This window comes from Corvus hawaiiensis, chromosome 5 (assembly GCF_020740725.1).
Source record: "Corvus hawaiiensis isolate bCorHaw1 chromosome 5, bCorHaw1.pri.cur, whole genome shotgun sequence".
NCBI classification, from domain to species: Eukaryota; Metazoa; Chordata; class Aves; order Passeriformes; family Corvidae; genus Corvus; species Corvus hawaiiensis.
This window is the reverse complement of record NC_063217.1, coordinates 63,362,846-63,386,583: the sequence shown is the minus strand read 5'-3', so window position 1 is coordinate 63,386,583 and position 23,738 is coordinate 63,362,846. Positions and strand designations below refer to the sequence as shown.

Genomic DNA, 23,738 nt, shown 5'->3' with positions numbered 1-23,738 from the left:
CTCCTCTTTCAGAGCGTACCCTATTGAGAATCATTTTTAATGATGGTATGCTTGCCAATTGAACATGTCCTAGCAAAACAGGATTGGAAAACCTGGTCTTGATACTTCCCTCCTAAACTCATCTCCTACCAAATGCATGAAAGACAAGAGCTGGGATCCATCCAGGACAAAAACAAACTGCCAAAGAGGACAATTTGGTTATGGCAGCTGAGGGAGAAACTCTGTAGGAGAAAGGCGCACAACTGGTCAGTGCATGCCTTCAGAACTGGAGAGGAAACAAATTAATGCACTGTCTGAAAGCCAGATCCCCTTCAAACATTGAAACATCCAGTATCGCATGCAAAAGCCTATCTCAAATTATGTACCTTAGAGGTGTCTTGATTAGTCTTTTGCATAACCAAACTTGAAGTGGTGGAAGTGGGACACTGATTATTTATTTGTGAAATTGGTGCCTGTGAGAGAATTTCTGCTCAGCTTCATGTGGTCCAAAAACTTACATGTTGAGTCCATCTGTGGCTGGTCAATTCCAGCAACAATGCCAGTTTTTAAATCTTGGCTGATGTTTCAAATGTAGGACACTTATACATCAGTACCAAGTCCTGTACAGAACTGAGGAAAATACATGTGTTTCTGCATATATGTAAAATTATAACTGCTTGTATATCATTTATTAATATTATTACTGAACCACACAAAACCCCTCTTTAAGGTTCTTGGCTCTTGAGTTAGGTTTTCCCCCTCTGAAATCTGCTGCTGTCACTGGCTGTGCCAAAGGCTGCTGACATAAAAGAATTAATCATCATAATCAGAGTAAAGAATTATTCATCTTCTCATTGAAGTGCCCTTGCACTGATCCTTGCTAGATCAATACTCCAGAGCTAATGTGTGTTACTATGGCACATTGGAAGTGAGGGCCACAGCAGTGCCTGCAGCAGATGCTCAAGGTACCTGCCATAAGTCAGCAAGGTCACTACTCAGTGGGCATCGATTTGCTTTTCTTTTGTGCTGCTGTTCAGACCACTGAAAATGCTTGTGCTGTCAGCCTGTCTGGAAATGGGGATCAGAAATTAGCCCTGCAGTGCCTGGCCTTCCAGGGGTCAAAACAGGCAAGCTTAAGCTGTTTTAAGGTAATCTGGTGGATTCAGGCTGGAACAGACAAATGTGTCAATCTGTGGCAGCACAGGCCGGATAGAATGCGATATGTTGCATTTTCTCTGCTTATTCAGTACAGCTACAAGCACGTGCTCTGTTTGGGATAGGCCTTCAGAGCTTGCTGTCAGAGAAAGTGCATCATTGTGGTTATCTTAAGGTAAATTGCAGGAACAGGATGGAACAAAATTGAACATGTATTCTGACTTCATGAAAACAGGTCAGGGACAAAATCATATTGGCTCCATTTTTCTTCATTGCTGTACATTTCCTTTGAAAACCTTGTCCCTGGTTAAAAGAAGTTCTGATTTGAGAGAGGGACAGTTCTAACATGTAAACAGGAATACCCATGATTTACATGTACTCCAGGAAACCAAGACCTTGATAAAATATTAACCTTAGGTTTTTTAACCTCTGTGATGACCATTTAAACAAAGCTTAAGTAGGACTTGAATTAAAATCACAGCAATACTTATTGTGCCTGTAGAACCTAAAAAAAAAGCTCTGGCCACCTCTGTAAGCTCTCTTCTTGCATTTGTTTATGATGATGACAGCACCAGCTGAATTCATTGGTGCTCCTGTAGATTTAATGCATTTTCCTTTATACTCAAGTGTAATTTAGCACCTCTGAGTGGGAGTCTTTTGATCAATCCAGTATTGCTGGTTTTCTTTCCAGAAAATTAATGGGAAGATCATTATAATGTACTGAGCAGCTAAAAAAGTAGCAGGCATGTCACAGAGAGCTAGAGGACAAACTTAGAAGTGCTCAGAGTCCTATTTGTTCAGGCAGAAAGACATTAGCCTGTCTTACAAGATACTACATGCATCTGTCCAGGTCCTGATCGTATTTCCAGAGGAGCCAATGGCAAAGTTCCCATTTACTCAAGTGGGAACAATTCAATAATCTTCAGTATCTACAGTTCATCGTAAATATCAGGAGGTGTTATGGAACACAACATGAGCATAAGCAGAAGAGGGGAAAATGAAGCAAAGCTTTTATATGAGGTTAATATGTTACCCATTAGCATGAAAATATTTGTTCTAAATTTCAACAGTTTCACTGGGAAGTGCTCTCAAGACTGAAAGATGAAGCTGCTTAAAGCAGGAAGAGATAAGATTCTACAAGATGCAGAAATGTAATTACTGTAATCTCCTGAAAGTCATCACGTAATTAATAAATATTTGCTAAAAACTCAAAGCACTTGGGACACAGACAAATTTTATTGTCTCTTCTTTGTAGGTACATAAATAGAAAACACGGTAGTTGACAAAATCACGTCCTGAATAGTCCAGTTGGCAGCAGCCCTCTGCACCTTGGACTCTCCATCTCCTACCCATGAAGCTCCAGACTAAACATATTTTATAACTAAGGACAGTTCTTTTTTAAGATAAGTGTGCTGTAATTGGCTACCACACATGGGAAATTTGAAGCAGGGCCTAGCTTTTGGCTTCCATGAGCAGGACAGACAAAAACCAGCAAGACAGTATCACAGATGTGAAGAATAATCCATGGAAAAGCCACTGGTTTCCCTTTGCTAAACAAACAGTAGGTTCACAAGCCTGTACTTCAATACGGAAGGGGGAAAAATAAATTGCATTTCTGTGTCTCACCAAATTAAGCTGCTACAGATAAGCAGGTTTGCTGAGAAACAACTGCAAAGCATGAGAAAGCCTGTTGTAGCTATCCATACTCCTACTATTTTCTAACACTAAGGTAAGCTAAAATGTTTGCTGCATTCTTTTACACCTCACTTCTGCAGCCTGTGATTCTCTCACAGTGTTCCCCAAACTTAACTGTAATTTGAAATTCACTTTGGTTTCTTTCTGAAATGAGAAATACTGAGTGCCTCAGGGCTTGTTTTCATCTTGATGTTACATCACATCTGTTGTAGATTTTCACATTACAAAACCACTAAGTTTTTAAAAAAAAAATTATTAGTGTTAGAATGCCAAACCTCCGCAATTTCTTTAACAGGTAATACAAGTATTTTACTGCTATAGTTGCCTGTTGCTGTTCCTACTGTTTTATTTTTGGCATAGAGAAAGAGGTTGATTATTTTGGAAGTGATTCCCTGCTAGTCAGGCACATAAACCCTTGGGATGCCTCCAGTCTGATTTAAATTCAGCACCTTATTTTGATGGCAGAGACAAGGATGAGGCCCTTTGAGATTTTCCCACCATCAGGAGAGGTGTACAGAGACCTCACCCTGGATGTCAACAACAATTCACAGGGTGTGCCAGCTCAAGGTGGTAACAACTGAAACGTGACCTTTCACTAGACTACTTTGGAAGCCTGCAGAAACCCAAATGCATCCTGCCTGGAAAAACAACTACTGCAAAGCTTCATCCCTTGAGAAGGTATTTGCACTCTGCTTCTTCCTCAGGAATAACAGAATGTGTGCACAAGCCTGTACAGAACTCATTATTACCATTTTTACCTTATTAAGAAAATAATAGTCTATTGAGTACAGATTAAAGCGAGAAAAAGATGTAGGAAGTTCAATAAAGATGTTCCCCTATCTAGAGCTGAACAACAAAGCTATACTGGGCGCTTTGAAGGAAGGGTATGCAGAGGACAACATCATATGCTCACAGTTGCCTTTTTCAGCACCCTCCTCTTAAGTCTGGCAGAGCAGGCCAAGAAAGCATTATGCAGAGCTTAACCTTGGGGCTTTTGTTTCCCAAAGCATTCACAGTTCCTGTGGAGCACCGTGCAATTCCTTACCAGGCATTTAGCGCATACAACTGCTGCTGCCAGATTTGGAACATTAAGAATAATCCAGAAGTTAGATAATAAATTGCATTCCTCCCACATTCTCCCCACTTTCTTGATGTTACATGCTTTTCAAAGATCCCCTCCTGACATTTACCTGCTAGTACTGCACAAGAACACTGCTGTGATCTACTGTCGAAAGCATTTCTGAGCAGACAGGGCCAACATAAAATGTAGCAGGTTCCATCTACACCTTCAGAGAAACACTGCTCTGTTGCTCAACAGTTCACAAAGTCATCAGCAAATTAACAGCTTAAGAAACCTTTTCTGCAAGCAACATTTCTGACCTTGGTTTAAGTCAGTAAGTTTTAGTCAACCAAGGGTAGACCTGTGCCCAACATCCTGCTGGTGTGGGAGCATGGATTCCCGCTATTCCCTGGGCTCTGTCAGGACTGCTGCAGCCTGTGTAGCCACCCCTGCAAGCACCAGAACTCACTCCCAAAGGAAACCACTCACTGCCACAAGCTTTCCCCCTCCTCTCCTTGCCACCAGCTGTGCCTGACCATCACATTTCCCTTGTAGAGAAACCCAAGCTGTCACTCACCCCCAGGTCAAGTGACTCCAGGCCGGCCAAAGCTCCTTGAAACCTCACAGTTCACTCACTGCCTGCTCCCCTTGGTATAACCTCTTTCTACCTGCACCCCTTCAGCAGGGCCCATCTGACTCTGTGTGGGGCAGGTGAGCGTGGCTTCTCTCCTCAGATGGCCTCCAGCATTCCCACACATGGCAATTCCTGCAGCCCTGGACTGTTGCTGTTGGATGAGCTGCTGTGGCCGCTCTGCACATTTGCAGATGCTGCATGATCAAGTACTGAATCCTGCTGTACCTTCCCATTTCTTCAGAAGATAAAATGTTGCAGCATAAAGTATAAATAACATTTATCCTATTTAAGATGTGACAGATCTCCTATGCTATGCTATTTTATTATATCTAAAATGAATTTGCAGATGATGATATATACTTTCTGCTGACCCTGAATGTTTTATCATTAAAATCCTAGCACCCTTATTACAATGCCTTCATAATATATTAATATGACTATCTCAGCTTCTAGAAAAATAAAATATAACCTCATGGTCTTTTATATGCTGTAATTTTTTCTTGGGTATTTAAAAAAATATTACAGCTATATCAGATTATTAACATTGAAAATGAGCCAGAGTCCCTAAAGTGCGATATAAAAATATCTGAAAGTCTTTGTCCTTTTGGAGATGTTTGGTTCTCAGATAATAACTTGCTTCCAGGTTTGTAGAGAAAGTTAAGAGGTCTTCCCGCTTGCTCCACAGCTGCTCTCATAAGCTGCAGCCCAGCAGGAGAGCATGCCCTGGGGTGACAGGCATTGCTGCAGCTGACAGAGAATTAGCGTCAGCCCAAGCAGTGATCTGACCTGTTAAGTTGCAGGACATGGTGTTTTGTTTGCAACTAAGCTCAGGTCCTTTGGTGAAATACCCTAAGGTGAGAACAAAAGCCAAATGATCTGTCATGTTCTTTAGTGGACTAAGTCTAGCATCTGCTTTTTGTTCTAATACATGGAATATTGCCAAAATACATTACTAATGAACCTGAGGGTTGTTTTTCTTGTACTTGTCTCTCGTAGCCCTTCAGATCTCCAGGTGCTGAACAGTGCTCTGTGGGCTGTGGTCCTTTGCTCAGCATAATTTCAGCCCTTTTCCCTCCTTCCAAAGCCCCACTGTTGCCCACTCACCTTTAGGGTTAACTGAACTGCAGGAGTTGATGTCTAGTCCAGTAAGCCATGACTGTGTTAGGATGGGCTGTGTGCCAGTGAAATGCAGACTGTGGACTGTCCTTGGACAACCTCCCCCTTGTTCTGAGCCTGCAGGACCTAAGGGGAAACTGCCTGGGTCCTTTCAGAGTTGCTCAGACACACTTGCAACTGTGGCAGGGTCTGCACCATTGTGTTGCCCTTTTCCCAATATTAGAGTTCCTTCTGTCACTAATATTGGCCATTTGGTGTGTGAGATCAAGCCCATGAAGCCTTGGAAGTTGCTTTTGTAGTATGGTAAGTTATGGAGAGCCCAAGCACAACTCACTTCTATTTACCCAGAACTGGCAGCTGGGAACAGCAGTTCTTGTCTCAGGAATCCTAGCCCAGCACCACACACTGATTTGCAGGGAGCCATGTCTGCCTAAAGAATCATGTCTAATCAAGAACCAAGGCAACGAGCACAAGCTCCAGCTGCTTGCAGAGCCCATGCTCCCTCGAGCAATGCCTCTGCTCAGAGCCTTGCACACCCAAGCTAACAGCACACAACATTTCATTCTGAAGCTGAACAAAAAGACCAGCACAGAAAGCTGTTTGTGTGCTTTGGTTCTCTGCAGACAACAGGACTCTCCAATTTCTGAGATTCAAAATTAATGAATACATATATAGAATTAGTGTCTGTAGTTTAAAAAACCCTCACTGAAGACTCAGGTCAAATTGTCTGTGTTAAGTATAGCAAATCAGTAAACAATAATTTCCTGTCACTTAAATTACAGGAGTTGTTCAATTGATCTTGGGAAAGTTAGAAATGTGCTGAGATAACAAGTATCCACTTGCAATCACAGAATCACAGAATTAATTAGGTTGGAAAAGACCTCTGAGATCATCAAGTCCAACCTTTGACCTTGTCAACCACACCGTGGCACTGAGTGACGTGTCCAGTCATTTTGTGAACACCTCCAGGGATGGTGATTGCACCACCTCCCTGGGCAGCCCGGTCCAATGTTAAACAACTCTTTCTGTTAAGAAATTCCTCCTGATGTCCAACTTGAACCTTTCCTGGTGCAGCCTGAAGCTATTTCCTCTTATCCTGTTGCTTGTTGCCTGGGAGAAGAAACTGACCCCCATCTGGCCACAACCTCCTGTCAGGGAGTTTTAGGGAGTGATAAGGTCCCCCCTGAGCCTCCTTTTCTCCAGACTGAACATCCCCAGCTCCCTCAGCTGCCACTCACAGGACTTGTACTCCCTCAGACCCTTCCCAGCTCCATTGCCCTTCTCTGGACACGCTCCAGCACCTCAATGTCTTTCTTGTCGTGAGGGGCCCAGAACTGGACACAGCACTCAAGGTGTGGCCTCATCAGTGCTGAGTACAGAGGGACAATCACGGCCCTGGTCCTGCTGGCCACACTATTGCTGATCCAGGCCAGGATGCCATTGGCCTTCTTGGCTACCTGGGCATAGCTGGCTCATGTTCAACTGGCTGTAGACCAATTGTTACTACATGAAAAATCAAACACCTTATCTTGATTTTAAGAGCCCAGTTTGAAAACAGTTTTTCCAAACTCAGCTTTCACATATCCTGAGACCTCTGTTGCCATCTTAATTGGAAATTTATGGCACACTGGATCAACTGTTTGCTGCTACAGCCACACTCTGCAGGGAAGAGAAAACCAATATAACACTTGAATACCTTTTGAAGGTGTGGAAGATGAAGTAGAAGTTCCAGGAGATGGAATTCCTGGGTCTACTGTATACTGCAATATATTCTGAGGCATTGGAATTGCATGCTGTCAGTCACTTCACATTGATCCTGAGATCTAGTTCCACCAGAAATCTGTGGTCATCATTCTTATTTCTGCCGTGGAAAGAGAAGTCTTTAATTTCACTCTTGCATTTTGTTAGCCATCATGAAATATTCCATCAGGGCTGAAATGGTAAAAGCTGTTTCTTCATCTGTGCCTGTAAGCCACAAAAGCACTAGTTTTTCAATCCGAGTTCTATAACTCTTTAGAGATCCAGAAAGTTTGTAAAATTCTCTGCTTTTACTAATGCCACTACTCCAAATATTTGGATTCCAGGTTTATCCCATTGTGCCTTTATCAGTAGAAAAGTAGCTTCTGACCAGATGGTCTTAAATTTGTGCTTCTAAATATTACAGAACTTGTCAGGAAAAAAGGTCCTTCTGTCACTCGTCCATTTTACACAGAGAACAGTCAGTTACATGATAAATAAACTGTGTCACTGACCAGTTGTCTTGGTTTTGAAAGACAGGTGTCTGCTAAGGAAGGCAGAAGCCTCCCCTGAAGTGGCAGATGTAACCCCTTCCCCTCCGAGTTATTATAATTTTGAAATCAAGGGCCTTTAGGCAAAGATGTGGGAAATAAGAATAACAGTTCTTTACTATATATATATAACCAGTCAAACAAAACAACAATAACTATGGCAGTAACAGCAAACAATCACAAACCCAGTCCCAGCCTTCTCGGCGGTCAGACCCATTTCCCCTCGGGTGCAGTTCTGCTCGCGGCCAGCAGGGATCTCCTCCTTCACCTTACCTTTCCCTTCCCTTTACAGTATGGTCCCATTTCATCCCTTGCCTTTAAAGGAAATTGATTTTATTTTTTGGCTGCTGGGGAGGCAGGGGTTGGGGGCAGAACAACAGTGAGGAGAAGGAAAAGCTGAGTTTGTAGGGGAAACAGGACTGCTTTCGTGTCTTCCTTTTCTGTCTGCGCATATAAAATTTAGGCAACGAGTAAACCTTCCCCATCTGTGACTATGCAGAAGTAGGTTACACTGCCTAAAGCAAGTGAAATAACTCATTTGCCACTTTTACAGAACTCTCTGCTTTATTAGTTTTTTGCTGATAACTTTTCTTTCCAGGCATATAAAAGGTAGGTAATTGAAATCACAAAGGCAGCTTAATACCTGAGCTATCCTATCATCAGTTGGATGGATCTGAAACCAGATTAATACTGTGTTAGTTCTTTCAACTGGTGTTGGGGTTTTAGTTTAGTCCTAGTTTTTTTCCTGTTAAAGGAATTTTTTCCCATATGCATGTTGCTAGGGGACAAATGGCTGTACTTAAGGAAGACAAAAGAGCTGCCCACTGGAGGTAGGGTGGGCCTGGCTACTCCTTTGTTTCACCTGGGTGTGGGGTCAGTTCGCTCTCTGAGTCGGAGAGAGAGAGGAGTCCGCTTGCTTCGGCTACTTTGCTTTCTGCTGAAGACAGAGCCGGGATCCCAAGGCCGCCCTCCCTGCCCCGCTGGAGGCCGGGCTGTGGCCGCCCTGCTCCGCTGTTGCTTCGAGCTTTCGCTGCGTTGTAGCCCTGCTCGCCCTGCCTGCCTAGACCTCCGGGGGGGGTTCTCCGTTTGGATACATCTCGTCTGTCCTCCGGGATTTGTGCTCATCCCTGCTGCTCCAGCCTGCCGCTCCAGCCTGCTGTTCCCGAAGCTCCAGCCGGACACCGGGGCCAGCTGCCCAGGGGTTTGTGAAGCCTTTGTTCCATCCCTCCCTGGGATCCCAGGCCACCAGTGCCACGTGCTCCCTGAGCTCGCTCCGGAGCGCCCCCTGCAGCCGCGGGGGAACCATCGCACCTGCCCTGCTCACCGGGAGCCGCCAGCGCCCCTGCCGGCTGCGAGCGGAACTGCACCCGAGGGGAAAAGGGTCTGACCACCGAGAGAGCCCTTATGCTGGGCAACTGCAGCTTCGTAATTCTGCTGTTTTTTAGATCCCAGTATACCAAATGCAAAGGGAAGGATGGAGAAGCACCTGACTTCAAATGTGTTTCACCTCACCTGCCACTCACAGAACCTGAAGACAGAATACCATGAAAAGTGTATTTGAGGATTGAGTTGACTTTCTTTTCAGCTGCTGCTTTTAATGTTTTACTGCCTGCTTTTAATGTTTGCAAAGCTTTTGGCTATAAAAGATGTATATGACTGAGAGGTTTCTCTTGGTCTGTAGTCACTGCCACAAAGGACTTCCTCCGGGCTCCTTTGCCTTCCTTCCTTAGCTCCTCAGAGACCTCTGCTGCTGTCCCAGGCAGCAGACCAAGAGGAAGCAGCTTCAGTTAAAGCTCCCCTTGTAGCAACAAAAACCATTGATCAGCCACGTCTGTCAGTGCCAACAACTTTTTGAAGCTGGCACTCTTTTAATGCCTGGCTTCCCTCTGTATTTAAGGTTCAGGTATGCAGTGTAAAGAACCTCCCTGCAGAGTTATTTTCTTTATTTCATCCTATTGAAAAGAAAACCTGCTGCAGCTGACCAGCCCTGAAAACATCTGTTCAGATCCATTTCAGGCAAGGCACGGGAGGTCGTATTCCTCCCCTCCAGTGAGCTGCTCCTGGCAGGTGCAGAGCATTGGAAACACTAGCTTGGAGACATCCAGGCTGGGATTAGAGGCCCTGGGTTGTCCTCAGCTGCATTGGTACTTATTCAGGGCAGTCCCTTTAAGTAAACCAGAGTTATTTTGTATTTATACCTAGGTACTTACTGGGCTGTTGCATTGAAAGATACTAATCTTGCTTTCACCCCTGTAGGATATTGATTTTAGGAAAATACTCAATGTTTCATTTCTCAGGGATGCAACAAAACTTAATGGATCATATACTTAGGGATACACTACCATTAATTTCTAGCTTACATTCTCACTCTTTCACAACACCAAAATGTCAGTGGCTTTATGTTGGGGAGGATGAAAGTTTGGTAAGGTATGTAGGTTTGGCAGAAAGGTCTGTGAATGTAGAAGCTGGGGATGAGGTAGAAATGAAAGCAAGTTTTGATATAGAATAAAAGATGTTTTGCTGAAACAGTGATCGCTGAGTAACTGAGAAGGCAAAGGTTGGAGATGAGTTGGAAGGAGATTTTTAGGAGCAGGACAAAGGTATGTGATTACAAACAAAGACATGTTTTTCACCAAGTAAATAAGTCTCAAAAAGAGGATAAGTCAATAGAAAACATGTCTTTACCAAAAAGAAAGATATGGCAGGCAAACAAGAAATGTTGATGTAGCAAGAAGAAGAAAGGTCTAAGAATTTTCCACTGTAAGCTTAAATTGTAACTTACTCTTGTGATTGGATAATAATGACTATAATATGGTGATGGTAGTAGCTATGTTAGGCTATAGGCAAATGTAAAGGTATTGTGTATGGTGCTTATTGGTTGTTATGTGTTAAGATACTCTGCAAAGGAAAGTATATAATGCTTTGTAACTTGAACAGAAGGTGGCTTCAGGTATGCCTACAGCTGGAGCTGGCAGCTGTAGGGCTGGCTCTGGATACCCACTCCCTGAAATGCTGTAACTTCGCCTATGCAAGAAACAGCTTTCAGGAGAGCCGCCTGAAGTCCAGACATCCTTCGTGAAACTTTCTCCTATAGCTTTAGCCTTTTCAATATAATTTCCTCTGAGAGCACACAAGGAAAAAAGAAGGCAAAAAATAAGCTTTTATCTAAATAACACCATCCACCTTTGAGCATGGAAGAAGAGTCATATAAAGCTCCTTCCACTTACCTTTTCTTTGAGCAGGCTAAAAGCCCCACTTATTCCTTGATGATTGACTTTTGTTTGTTTAGTGTGGCCCTTATTCCCTTCTTGTTCACACATTTAGCAAGCATGAAGGTTTGCTGTAGTTGACATCAGTGGAATTTTATCAGGAGAAAAGCAGACAAAAATGTAAGTACTACTGGCAGAAGAGGCAGCATCTGAAAGCAAAAATATGCATTTGCTGTTACTGAAATGAAAGAAATTAAACTGATACTTGTCTATTTGCAGCTATATTCCTTTGAAGCATTACAAAACCCCCTGAAAATCTAGATGTTAGAGACAGTATAATCACTTAGAAAGTTAATGTGCATAAACATACATAAAATGATTGTTTGCCTTTTTCCTGCACAGCCCTTTTTCTGTATTACTGTATAAATCAGACCTACTTTATTATCACTTGCTTAGCTTTGTACTCTTTTTAAAGCATCTCAATGAATGAATACATATTTCTAGATCCTTACAGCCTTAAACCCCAAATTTATTATTGTATTTTCACAGCAAAAAAGGCCTTCCAGACATTTTTCTATGAAGCATATTACTGGAGACAGGACTGGGGGATTTAATGGCTCAAAATATGATTTCCAACCTGGGAGGTGTGTGACAAATCTGAGTGCAAAACGTCATGTCACAGAAGAGTAGAAAGTCTCCACAGGAGAACTGGAAGCTCCCCAGCCCTGTCCTGTTGTGGTGGTGACTGGCATAATGATTGCCACAGTTCCCTGAAGATTGTAATATATTTTTTCTTGCTCCTGCTGGTACCCAAGAGCATATGGCCACAGTTGTATGGATGAGACAGCTACAAGTCATAGCCACGCAGAAACCAGGGGAAAAATCACCCTGATCATTGGAAGCGTATGGATCCAGTTGAGGCTTGAAAGCTGGACTACAGCATGCCCTGCTGGCAGTGCATCCCTGCGTGCCTCAGAAAGGGTGATCCTGCAACACAGGGATGGAAAATGATGTTTCTCCCATGCCAAATGAAGTGCTGGTTTAGAGAGAGCAGGACAAACCAGAAAGGGTGGTATGGGAGGTGCTGCCTCAGGATTATGCTCTGAATTTAGCAATCTCACAGGAGAAAAAACACAGACAGGTTAGAGAAATGTTGCAGGGCAGAGGAGAGATGTGCTTACCAATTTTTTCTTCTAATTGATCAGATAGATCTGTTAGATAGCAAAGCCCTGGTTGTCTGTGCTGGATGTTGTACACTCAGAGAGATGTTTTGCAGGCACACAGTGTCTCTTGTTGCAGCAATGCCTTTGGCTGTAGTCACATGTGGGACAGGTTCTGGATGCTCAGAAGGGGAAGAAGTATCACCTCCCTCCATGTAAGACAGACAGCCTGATAGGTTTTCCTTGCTGCTCTTACATCAGTCACAGCTTTCTCTGTTGGCCCCTATTTGCATTTTATTACTTACCCAAAAGCCCTGCATGTGCACATTCTGCCCTCAGGGACCACGGAGGTTATGAGCACGAGTGGTGCTGGGACGCAGGGAGCCCACCAGTGTCCAAAAGTGGTCAGTCCTACTTCCGAAAGGGGACTTCAGTGAGAATATGTGTCACAGTGGTCCTTGCCAATGGCGTGATGGCTCTGCCTGTAATGTAGATGTCTGTCTAATGGGCACTGAGCTAAGACCAACAAAATACTACTCATACAGGCCATTGAACAGCTTCTGATGTTAATGATTCTTGACTACCACTGGCCCAAGCTGCATCTGTATTTTATTAACACTGTGTACAGAGTGAGTAGAATTCCAGGTGGAGAACAAAGTACCTTTTCTCTTGTTTTGCCCATAATAGCAAAAGCTTAAGTTGTACTTGTAGCTGTTTTATGATTGACCTTAAACAGCGCATTTGCTATAGTGGAACATCGCAATTTCTAGGGAGTGGAAAGATCACACAGAACTGGTCGATGAGCTCTATGATGCAAATAAAAATAGTGCCATGAATGTTCAAATAAATATTTCTTTTCATTTTGTCTTTTCATTTTTATTGCTTCCCCAGGTCAGTTGAAATGAAATTGTCCTTCACAGGTCAAGCTATGGCTGCTTTACAGACAGCAAAAAAGACAGTGCTTTAGATCATTAGAGCCCTGGAGATGTTACAGCAATCCAAATGATTTGCATTTCTGAAGGAAAGGCTTTTATTTCTGAACTGTTCACCTCTTATTGATATAAAAATGTTCCTTTTTTTCCCTCATGAAAATGCCTGTCCTCAGAACTGAAAAAAAAGACATTCCTAACCTTGATGGGCCACCTCTCCATCAGCTCCCTGAGGAGCTGTCCACTGCACTTTCAGTGCAAGTGATGCTGATGGAGGAAATGAGCACTTTGGGCAGTGGAGCTGCACTGGGACTCAACGGATAAAGTGGAGGGAAAGGAGGTGGAAGACTCAGCCCTGGCTCAGGGGCCAGATAGGCCACTTCCTCTCACAGGGAGGGGGCTGCTCCTGCTCTGGCAGCTCCAGAGACCCGGACCTTTCTATGAACTGCCTGCTAGCAGGCAAAGCTGTGCAGCCTTGGCAGAGTTTGAGTCTGAAGTGGATGTTTAGATGAGACTCTCTCACGACCCCATCAGATGGGAGACATGATACCCCCACACCTTGACTCCCTCCTCCGCCACCCTTCAGCGGGGCTGACACAGTGCCACTTCGGGACGTGATGGGGACAGAGCAGATGCTCAAACTGTGAACAAGAACCGCAGATATCAGACTGGTGGCACTTGTAGGGGCTATGCCTCCACTGCATTTTCTTGCTTGAGTCATCTGTGTACCATGTTTTGCTTTCCTGCTTGGTTCCCTTTTGTCCAAGAGGGATCCCTGCCTCTGGGAAGAGGGTGGCTGAGGCTGGATGCTGCCTTTGAGAAGGCTTCCCTTCCCTGGGGTGTCTTTACATGGCTCTTATGTTCAGCCCTTGTGGTGGCTGTCACTGGTGCTGCCAAGAGAGGCCAGGGCCCTGCCCTGGGCAGTGCTGGCCCATGAAGTTGAAGTCAGGCTCAGGAGACGAATGAGGATGCATGAAAATAGTATATGACAAAAGTTAATAGAAAAGAATGCCTCATTGCCCACAGAGAGGTTATTACATTTTTAAGGTATTTATGAACAAATAAAATGCATCTACAACTGGAGAAAGAGCTTACCCTGCACCTGCCATGTTCCCCTCCCCACCTTCCAGCAATCCTCTCACTTATTAGCATTTCAACACTTCTTTTATTTGAAGTACAAACTGTATTTTACTAATATTATTTCCATTCATGCTGTGGAAATGAAACTTATGACAGTGTTGATTTCTCAGATCTCCTCAGAGTCTTTGAAATTTGCATTAGATTATTCTAATCACTTAGCCTTGTTGTATATATTTACTCAAGTACTTTTGATGTTTAAACAGATCAGGCTGTGATGAGATGTGCAGGGGGAAATATATACCCCAAAGAAAAGGAATGCTCTTTTTTCTCAGAGCACATCTTCAACTAGAAGTTTTCAGATAAAACAGTGGGTCAGTGCCTTCAGGACCTGAGGGAATGACTGCAAGACTGGGAAGATGGAGGGATTGGCTCCGCCTTCAGCAGCAGGCAGCAGAGATGGAGTGGGGCTGGGTCCCTGCAAGTAAGAGAAAGGTGGTGAGGACTCGTCCTCTTGCATCCTTTATCACCAATGTAACCTGTGCTCCCGGCCATTTGGCAGAAGAGATTGTCCAGCCTGAATCCATGATGAATGAACCCATACCTACAGACACAAGGTTCTGGGGACTGAGCAGAAGGAGCAGCTGCCAAATCCCAGCTCCACTGAATTCAGTGGGAATAGTAAAATGTCCATTTTTAGGGACAGCAAAAAGCCTGGGGCTGTGGTGCAGTTGTGGTAGCTCTGACCATGACATCCAGGCAAGTCCTGTAGGACCTGTGCTGCTGTGGGCAGAAGGCAGGGGATCTGGGGAGCATTGCAGACATATGTTCAAGTTAATTAATTTGTTTTCAGGGCTGGCTCTGTGAGATCCAGAATGAGAGGCAACAGGAGGAGCCTTTACACAGCAAATGTGACCAGGAAAAAGTGGTGGAGCAGGCCAGACAAAGGAGAAACAGATACCTTGAGGGTTGAAGGAGATAATCTTTCTGGAAGATACAGGATATTGCCAGCTATCTCACATGAAGTTTAGCTTCACAAACAGTGGAGATCATATTTCTATTTGCAATCCTTAAAAGTATTGTAAAGGAAGAATATTCTGGATTATTATCTTAACTTTATTTACAATGAGATCCAGAGAAAATCATCCATTATAATCCCTGTATGGCCATTCAATGAAGAGTTGGACTTTATGATCCTTGTGGGTTCCTTCCAACTGAGAATATTCTGTGATTTTTTGATTCTGTGATTATCCAACATATTACCCTAAAGACTGTAAAACCCATGACAAACTGTTTCAACACAGTTTTGATTCTGTAAATTGAGATGGTGAAGTTTGTGTGTATGTACCCCCCCAAAAAAAGAGGAGCCTGGTCCAAGAATATGCACTTCCATAAACACAATGAGAGATGAGAGCGGACTTTCTCACTCACACACTGAAATGGATCTATCCACTTAGACATGAAAATAACATGTTTTGAAAGAGTCTAACAGTTTGAATTGTCACCAATGAAGACAGCTTTCTCCAAAGGCAGAAAAGATCTTTTAGCTCTCCTAAGCTTGTAAACCATGTAGAGTCAAGTAAAAAAATACAGAACAAAATTTTAATACTCTGCTTTATGAGGATTCAGAGATCTAAAGAGGTTTTAAAGACAACATTTTCAACTTCATAACCATTTCACAAGCAAAAATTTCTAGAAGCAGTTCTCCTTCCCTTCCTAGGACTACCTAAAACAGGGTGGCCAAGCCTGAGCTGGAAGAGGAATGAGCTCATTGCCAGTGCTGAATGGGCAGTCATAAACTTCCTACTTGTCCTCCGAGGATGCAGCAGAAGTGTTGGGGAAGATGAAACAGGAAAGCCTTATAAATATGATTGCCTGACAAAAGATTTTGGGAATATGAAAACTATAAGCGACATCGAAATGAAGGCCACCTTTGAGATACCAAGTCTTAGTTACTGAACAACTGGAAAACAATGGTATGGCCGACTGAAGGTAATCCCCTCTTGATTGAACAATACCCTCTGCTTGCAGGCAGGTCCAAGGGTCAGAGCAGACCCTACTAGCTCAGCAGAAGGGGTCCAAAGAGTAGTTTTTAGGAGTTAAGATGTAACACTCTATGGTAATAGAAGAACTCTTATAGGCTGTATGTAAATGCTATAGGATTTGTATCTTGTATTAGATTGGTTAGTGACAATTAGAATATTCAGTACAGAAGATGATTTATTGTATTGTAACCAGGACTTCACAATCCACTCTACTTACTCCCTTACCCGCTTACTCTCTTACTTACCTCCTCTTCACTCACTCTTACTCCACCCTTACCTACTTGCTCTTACTTTTACACTCTTGCTCTCTTGGGCCTGCTCCGAGCTGCGGCTGGCAGCTCTAAGTGGTGCCCCTGTACCCACGCCCTTTGCAATAAACCGCATGTTCCAAGATCTGACTTCAGAGATCTCTCGTCTCCGTCCATCCCGACCATCCAACCCACCCAAGCTCCTACAAGAAGGAACACCTCAGGGCTTTAATTCTGGCTGATTTATTTTGTCCTTCTTCGTAACTCACAAGTTACATGCCTTGCTGCACTGGTAAAGAGATACTGTGGCCCATGTGAGACAGACAGGAGAGAGAGAGAGGCTAATGGCCATTTCTCACCTTAAGGAACAGGAATTTGTGAAGCAATCAGAAACACAATGAGATTCATAACTTTCCTCCCCCACAAAAGTATGTTAGCACACACAGCAATACTCACATGGGGGTTTTTAGTCCCAGAGGAAACCAATTTCAACAGGGCCATTTTGACTTACACCCCAGGTACTGCTTCAGCTCCTCTCCATCTGTAGAGGAAGAAATGCATTTTGGTGCCTATCCAACATTAGTAGAACCTCCCAAGATGGGCAGGCTCATAACATGCATTTGAGATCTAGTTCTATTTGAAGCAAATTCTTTAAACAAATATTTATGAATAGGAGTGAAAGATGTAATGAATGTGCTATGAAAATGGTGCTATGAAATGGCTTCTGAAGTTAGTTTTGCTCAAGTTGCACGTTCCTAATGAGGGAACAGATAATGCCTATGCTAAGGAAGAGTGAACGGAATGGTTTGCTTGTGAAGTTTCCAAAAGCATTTTTACTTTTTCCTTAAATAACCTAGACTGATAGAAAAAACTCCTCTCTTCTCTTAAAAAGAAACATATCCAAAGTCCATATTTCAGCATGCTTTCTCCCTCAGGATTTCTCAGTCTAGAAAAAAAAGGATGTTTTTTCTAATGGCTTTCAACATGCTTGTGTGTTGCCAAGTGTTTTGCATCTGACAGTCAAATACTGCTGGTGAGAACTATCTGTTCCTGCAAGGACTTGACACTGCTGCCAGTTTGTATCCCAAGTGACTATAAAAGGAGGTGACTGCAGCCATTATTTTGTTAGATTTAGTCAAAACATTCCCAGAAGAGGCAGGAGGGCATTCTGGGAATTGTCTGATGAGCCTGCTGGGAGAGTAATTATGTGGCCGGCAGTTTGTTCGCATCATCTTTTGTAGCACTTTCTTAGTGGGTTTTGTGTCATTTGAGCACTCAGCTTTTTGAATTAAAGAATCTTTACTGCCATTGTCTCTTTAGCTAATTCCCAGATTATGCAGTTTGAATGTGCACTCCAGGGCTGCTTCTCTATTACAGGAGGTATTAGAAAACTAAAATACATTTTTCAATATTCCCATTCTTACTTGTGATGAAATTTTCAGCACCATAGCTGTGATTGAATTACAAAGAGTTCCCTGTTCTGAATCCAATGCTTACACAGACATTAGGCCCATTTGTGTTTTAATCCTGCTTCTTTGAGCAGGATAAATATCAAAATTTTCAATACCTTTTTTTTTTGTTGTTAAAAATTGCACATATAAACTTTGCCCTTTTTTGTTTGTTTTTTGTTTTGTTTTTTTGTAATGTAACAAATTACTGGTTAAAAAGCTTGAAAAGCTTTTCAAGAGCAACTTAGGTATCTGGGAAGCAAAGTTCTATTAGAATTTTAATATAACTCAGCATCTTTTGAAAAAAATAAATGGGTATGAGCCCCTGGAAGAGAGTGTGTGAAAGTATTACCAAATATCAATTCTGAGTTGACAGGAAAATGGAAAACTGTGAAAGGAGCCATGTTAGAACCTGCACTTATTCAACAGACTACAAGGGGTCCATCATAGCTATGAGTGCCTTTTACAGAGCAGCTAGGCAATTAAAGAACCAGCAGTAACAGCAAACCCAATTTAGCAAAACATCCTGCTGAGAGCAGCCTGTCTGATCCTCTCCAGACCAGCTCCCATGCCAGCTGCTGTTCCTGATAAAACAGACCAGCCTCAGAATATCCCGAGCCAGCCCTAGACTCCAGTTTTCTCTGGTGGGTGTAGCACAGGGCCTTCCAGCTCTGGGTTATGAATGCAGATGTACAGCCATGTGTCTCTAGATTTAAATATGTTGAGGGGAATGTGAAGGAAGGAGGAGAAAAGGAAGTAAAGGAGGTGAAAATTACCACATCAGAGCCTTTTGCTCCTGTATATGGATAAAAATGTATTGCTTGTAACTTCACTGAAATGAGAATCTGTAGTTAGAGAGTTTACTACAGTCTGTCTTGTTTAGGCACTTAGGGGACTTCAGAAGACTTTATTGGAATGGAGCTGAAAAAAAATTGGATCATTGGCCAAAGCTTAAAAGACCCATTTTCTTGCTATGGAAAGATTATTAGCATTCTCACAAAGATGACTGAATTGAAACAAGAAACTCCTCTTAAAAGCAAAACTACCTTTGATGAGAATCCTACACAAAGCACAATAAATCATAAAAGGGCCTGTGGGATCCTATTTTCTTCTGTGTGTGCTTCGCAATTCCACTCTTTGCTAATGAGTCACCTGGGATGTGTCTTCTTTCCAGTAGCTGAACTAGGGCATCTTAGGAGGACAGCAGGGATCCAAAGATTTCCTAAAAGACGTGCTGGTGCTGTAACCGATTTCTTGAAGGGGGAAATCACACCATATCTACTTCACCTTGTGGTCACTTGCACTGCAGAAATATAATTTGACCCACCAGCCAGAAGCAGCCTCAGCAACCTGGGCCTGACAGAAGTTAGCCCTGGAGAAAAATCCCAAGAAATTACCTTATGGACAATGAAGAAATGATAGCTTTATGTAGTGAAAGTTGCTCTTCTTCATTCCATTCATTTGAAATTTGACTTAGCTCTGAAGCATGAGGATTTAAATCCCTTTTAAGTGTTTAGTAAATTAAGGTAATCCATATCTTTTTGAATACCAAATGTCTGTCAGAGGTCAATTTTGTGTTTTGTGATCCTTGCATGATTATTTTCTCTTATGATTTTAACTCCTGACCTTTTGAGCTTCCTTAATTTTACTTTCCATTAAAAAACCCATTCTGGCGCAGGCCTACATTATTTAAAAGTAAATTTCATTATCATTTTATCTAACTTCCTTTATATTGAAGCAAGGCTCACTGATCTTCAATTTGCAGTGATTTTAATTTAAAAATCCCCACCCTAAGTACAACAAAAAGAACCTTTAAAATCCTCTTGTAAATAATAGCTATCCATAGCAGGATTGCAAAGAAAGGTTTGGTGGTGGAAACAAGGATAAATAACCTGGGAGGAATACAGAGAGATTATCTGAGCAGTCCAGTGAAGTTCCCACTAAGAGAAAAAGGAGAAATATAACCCCTTCCCTCCCTCCCTTCTCCGTTTCCTCTGTGAAACCTGCCAATGCAGTCACACACTCTTAAGAGACTATTGCATATCGGGGGCGCTAAGTTGACTTCCTACAGCTCAGTCTTTCCATGTGCTGTGGAGACTCAGTAAGTTACAAAAAGGACACCAATAGGATATGTTTCTCTCAGAAGGCACCATAAACACGTGAAGGAGTGACTTTATCATCTTAACTGTCCTGGGGACAACTTTTCTCTTTCTAAATTCAAAGTTTTTCCAATAAAAGAAGAAAAAATCACAACAGGATAACTTGCATTAATTTTTACTGTATATTTTTCCTAACATTGCCTGACTTATATTACAAATAGCTTTTCTTGGGCTCCAGGCAGAAGAGCTCAGGAGCTCCTAACACATCCCAGATCCAGTGGGCTTCACAAATTATTCATATCGACACACCTCCTCCTATCAAACCAACTAAACACCACCACAGACATACTGAAGAAAGTGAATTAAATTGAAAAAGTTTAACTGTAGCACACAAAATCCATGCTCACTCATACTCTGTTGTTCTGCAGATGCTTTCTTTTACTGCTGGTTTCTTTGTATTATTGTGGCTTGGTCTACACAAGAGACAAAAGGTCCTTCATACATCAAAGTTGTTTTGAAGTCAATCTATGAAAATCTGTGTGCACATATCACCTCCTGATCTGCAATTAGACTTGGGCACAAAGTCTGGATTTATAAATCTGGTGGTTAAATTTATGGCAGCACTCAAAAATGACAGGGTTTTAATAAAATGAAAGATGCTAGGGTGGATTCCACCTCCCCCCTCCCTCCCCAGCTTCTTATAGTTTTGTGGCCAGACTGCTGTAATAATTGAGGACTCAGTATCATGATCTTCATCAAAATTATTTTTCTTTTTTTATTGTTCAAACAGCATTTTGTTTCCATCTTCCATTTCATTTTACAGATTTTGATCTTACTTGCAGGCTGGAAAGCCTTGTTTAGTTCTCCTACATGTTGGGACCAAAGAAGAGAACTAATTAAAGAAAAAATGGGAAGTACAAAGAAGATCTGGTGTGGGGAGGTTGGGAATGGGGAGAAGCAGCACAACAACAATAATTGCCAATAAATACACAGCTCGACAGCAAGCAGAGTTATTGAGGTATTATTCCAAGCAGGATTCTCTTACCCCAGTAGTTCTGCCTTTCCTTACTTGGGTTTGGAAAAGAGTTTCTAACTGTATTCTCATGAGGCCCTGATGCATCTAAATTTCCTGTGTGGTAACTTTAGGTCATATTGTGCCTGAAAGGAATCCTCACATTATGAATTTGTCCAAACACAGGAATTATTTATGTCACAGATTCCTCTCTTTCCCCCTTTTCACTGAAACTTTTCACCCAGCTTTACAGTGTCTTGCAAGACTAAATCCTTATCATTTAAGGCACTGTGGGAAAGTAAGTGATGCATTAGCAGCTCACGTGTCCCATTCACTTCTTTGCATTCATCTTGTACTAAGAGGGAAAATGATGTTGTATCCAGAGATTTGTTGGTTTTATTTCAATATAAAACAATTCATTTTAAAACAAGCATAAGTTTACGCATTATTTCTCTGAAAATTAAATGGAGTTATTTCCTTTGACTGCACAAAGGCACAAATGATCATGTTGGCCATGCACTTAAACCCCTCTGTGGCAGACAGTTGTTCTTGGCCAGTACTTAACTATTATACAGGTATAAGGTAACCTTATGACCTTTTTTCTGTACCATAACTTTTACATTTTTATCAGCTGTAGCAGCCATCATTTTACAAGACAGATTTGATACAACATGGAACCAGAGCTGTCTGTTTAAACCACTTCTTACTAAGATGTTTTCCTATTTGTTCACTCACACTCATCTTAAGAAAAGACACAGACCAATTTAAAGAGTGTATAGTCCCTTTTTCTGAACTGAAAACCAATATGAAAGCATTGGTTTCCAATATGAATTGGTTTTCAGTACAGTATTTTCAATATGAAAATCTATTTATTACAGAAATTACGAATAGCCTGAGTTATCGGAAATAGCACAATCTCTGAGAAATCACGTGCTGCTCAAGGAGAGTGAAGGTAGCAAAAGCAGAAACTTAAGGTTTCTTTTAAGCAAAGTAAAACTTTGTTTTACTAAAATGCGCCCCAGCCTCTGATTAAATAAGTCAGCAGATGATATCCTATTTGTTGAGTTAGAGCTTTCACAGCTCCACCCTTGATTGTTTTATTGCCTATTCTCACATCTACACTGAAGCGAGAGACATGCACAGCCTTTCTCTAGATACTTCCAAGAAGTTTGAGGACATTTGTTCTGACCTGCAGTAATAGGGAAAGAAATTGGTAACAAAGCCTAGCTGCAAAAATTAACTCTCTCGAGATTAAATACCCCATTTATCACCGTGGTCTGACAGTGATTTCCCAGTAGGTGAGAAGACTAGACCCTGTAAATTGTCAGCTGCATGGTCCTTGGTGAGATCAACAGGACAGAGAGGCAAAGAAAAAGTGAGGGAGACCCTTGTTTAATGCTCCGTTCTCTGCTACAAAGGGCCTCGAGCCCACATGTTCTGTTATCCCTGACAGGCAAGTTTTTCCACTGAGAACCAAGAAAAATTAAATAGAATGAGAGAGGTGAGAGTGAGAAATCAAGAAAAGGAAAATTACTTTCTTGCCTGGGGTTAGGGAGTTACTATGCTAAGACTGTTTTTACTAATATAAAACTAATTGCAAAAATCAAACAGGGAGAAGGAACAAGAGGTTCCCAGAAATTTACCTCTGGCAGGACAAGGAACAACGTTTCCCTTGTTTTTCCTTCTGATCAAATCCAGATGGACAATGGGTGAGGATGGTGTGAGCAACCCTGTGCTGCTGGTTCCCATGCAGCATTTTTCACATATTTTGGTCTATAGGGTACCCATATTCATAAGCACTCAAATGACCTAAAAGTAAAAGCAATGAAAATTTCTTTAGAAATATTCCTTTTACCCACAGACAATGTCTGGATTCCAGTAAATCAAACCCATGCCACACTGTAACTAGGGCACATTTCACTTTGACTGGCAGCTTTTTTATTTTTCACTTTCGGAGATTGTTAGATTTTTTTTTTCTTTTTTATGATCTTGGATGTTTTTTATTAGTAACTAAGGAAAAACTTATAATAAAAGCATTATTTATCTTCATTTCATTATGAATTAACTCCTGATTTTTTGTGAAATCTCCCAAGAGGTATTCTTATGTAGTGGGTTACACCAGAAAGCTCTGATTTAGATTCGTATGTGATTAAACACTACATTATATAAACAGAGAAACACAACTTCATTAAAAATATTATTAATAAAATTTCATTATGGAAATTAATTCTCATACGCATAAAAATCAGATTTTATTGCCACTTAATGAGGATTTCTGCAGACAAAAATTTGTCATCATTCAGCAGTATAAAAGATCACATTTTCTTTCTTGCAAACATAATTTTGAAAACAATGCTGTAGAAATCACTGTCTCATCCAGGATAAGCAACACACTGCATCCAGGGGAAGAAATATCATGCATGTAGCAAAGACAAATATACTTAGCCAAAGGTCAAATCAAAAGGAATAGGGTGGAAATATTCCCTGCTTACCAGCAGAAAGTAAGTTTAATTATTTCATGCCACTGCTCATCTCATTGGAGGTAATGAGCCCAATGACAATTCAGCGGCAGCAAGTGGAAATT

The 23,738-nt window shown here is 42.0% G+C and overlaps 1 long non-coding RNA gene across 1 annotated transcript; it reads right to left on the bottom strand.

Annotated features, from left to right (window-relative positions):
• Positions 1-7,341: 7,341 nt before the first annotated feature.
• Positions 7,342-23,027, bottom strand: LOC125326580. The gene is made up of 4 exons (XR_007203903.1): positions 22,798-23,027; positions 17,052-17,136; positions 11,155-11,345; positions 7,342-7,604 (listed from the first exon to the last, which is right to left on the bottom strand). It is a non-coding gene; the product is annotated as an uncharacterized LOC125326580 (long non-coding RNA).
• Between the last annotated feature and the right edge of the window lie 711 nt (positions 23,028-23,738).